Source organism: Geotrypetes seraphini, chromosome 2 (assembly GCF_902459505.1).
Source record: "Geotrypetes seraphini chromosome 2, aGeoSer1.1, whole genome shotgun sequence".
In the NCBI taxonomy this organism is placed as follows: Eukaryota; Metazoa; Chordata; class Amphibia; order Gymnophiona; family Dermophiidae; genus Geotrypetes; species Geotrypetes seraphini.
Window position 1 is genome coordinate 347,744,304 of NC_047085.1, and position 2,113 is coordinate 347,746,416.

Consider the following 2,113-nt stretch of genomic DNA (forward strand, 5'->3'; position numbering starts at 1 on the left):
TCTGCCCTGTCGGAAACAGGAAGTTGCGGCAGAGGGAAAACTTTGGAGCAGCCGCCAGCAGCTTGTGAGAACGGCTGCCATGTCGGGGCCCCTCTGAAAAGGAACATTTTGGCTACTGGGGGGGGGCAGGGGAGAAGCGGTCTGCGCTGGGTGCTCCAAGGCCTGGGATGTTGCAGTTTGCGTGAACTCGGCCACCATCTTAGAACAGCCACTCTCGCCTGTCAAGGAGCAGGGGCAGCTGCTACACGCGAGACGCGCTCATCCGGAGGGAAGAGAAGAGAGACCAGATCAGTTTGGAGGTCCTTCACGACCTGTATCTGAGGATGTAAGGAAACATGGCTACTGAACGCGTGAATGGGACTGAAGAGGCCATGGATACTTCTGCTCCAGTTACACATTCTGAGTATTTCCAGACATTGCTTGATGCTGGCTGAAAAACTAGATGAAATTTATATATGCTGGGTTAGTTGTACATAGTGACCTGGATGAAAGAGCTATTGAAGCTTTAAAGGAATTTAATGAAGATGGTGCTTTAGCAGTGCTGCAACATTTTAAGAACAGCGATCTTTCACATGTTCAGAACAAAAGTGCCTTTTTCTGTGGAGTTATGAAAACATACAGGCGAAGAGAGAAATAGGGACCAAAGTGGCAGATTCCAGCAAAGGGCCAGATGAGTCAAAAATAAAGGCTCTCTTGGAAAGGACAGGGTACACACTAGATGTGCCACTGGACAAAGAAAGTATGGTGGTCCGCCTCCAGATATTGTACATTCAGGACATCAGCCTTCAGTTGGTACTGAGATTCCAAGAGATCTTTTTGAGGATAAACTTGTTCCATTATTTGAGAAAGCTGGACCTATTTGGGATCTACGTTTAATGATGGATCCCCTGACTGACCTAAACAGGGAGGGAAAGGAAGGAATGAAAGCAGATTCCAGGGCATGGAGATAAGAGAGGGAGGAAGGTATGCCAGACCAAGGGAAAAAGAAGGGGGGGAAGGAAGGAGGAGATGTCAGAGCATGGAGGGGAAGGGAGAGATGGAAGAAAAGGAAAGGAGAGAGATGCCAGGGAATCAGGGAAGGGAAGGAGACAGATGCCAGACCATGGGATGGGAAGGAAAGAAAGAAGAGAAAGATGCCAGAGCATAGGGAAGGGAGTGGTGACAGAGAGAGAGAAAAATGGAGAGGTGGCAGAGCTGAAATGAATCATGTACAAAGAAAAGAAGGGGCATAAGATAGACAGTTTATGGAAGGAGCATAGAAAGAAGGAAGTTGCCATATGGAACAGGGAGAGGGCAGAGAGAGAGAGAGTAGACAGTGGATCGAAGGGGATAATGTTGCATGGAAGGGAGAGAGAGGACAGATGCTGGCTAGAAAGAAGAGAGTGAAGACAAGATGATTAAAGCTTAAATGACAAAAGGTAGAAAAAATTATTTTTTGTTGCTTTAGAACAAAATAATATTGTAGTTGTATTGATAAAACTTTTATAAACAGAAAATATGGAAATCTTTTTATTGGACTAATTTTAATACTTCTTTTTTTTTTTTTTTACTAACTTTTAGACACCAAAACCCTCTTTCTCAGGTCAGGACAGTATAATGTCACAGCAGTATACTATATTGACCTGAAGAAGGAGACTAAAGCCTCTGAAAGTTAATTGAAAATGGATTAGTCCAATAAAATGGTATATTCCTTTTTTTTTCAATTTTTGTTTCATTTCTATTTGTTAATTTGTAAAGTGGTGATTATCTGTCAGTTTCTTCAAATTTGCATCTGCTATATTTATATTTTGCAGAGTATTAGGGGGCTATGTGCTATTGTTTCTGTGGTGTTTCATTGTATGCAATTTGGCTTCTCGGCGGTTCAGTTTAACCTTTATTTACATATTTCTATTTTTAGTTTGTGATTACTTATTCCATATTGGGTGAGGGTGTATCTGTGTTCTGTATGTATGAAAGACATGGTTTTCTGTTAGCGTTGACTAGCCTTGTTTGGCGAAATACATTGGGCATGGTTCTTGGGAGCACCTTGAATAAACCTGATTTGAATCTCCTTTTGTCTGCCAATCTTCTTTTGTTTCATGTTGGATTCTTTGGTGGACTGCTTGCCTTGTTG

The 2,113-nt window shown here is 42.5% G+C and overlaps 1 pseudogene; it reads left to right on the forward strand.

The window, feature by feature from the left end:
• Positions 1 to 335: 335 nt before the first annotated feature.
• On the forward strand, positions 336 to 950 carry LOC117354893 (annotated as a pseudogene).
• The last annotated feature ends 1,163 nt before the right edge of the window (positions 951 to 2,113 follow it).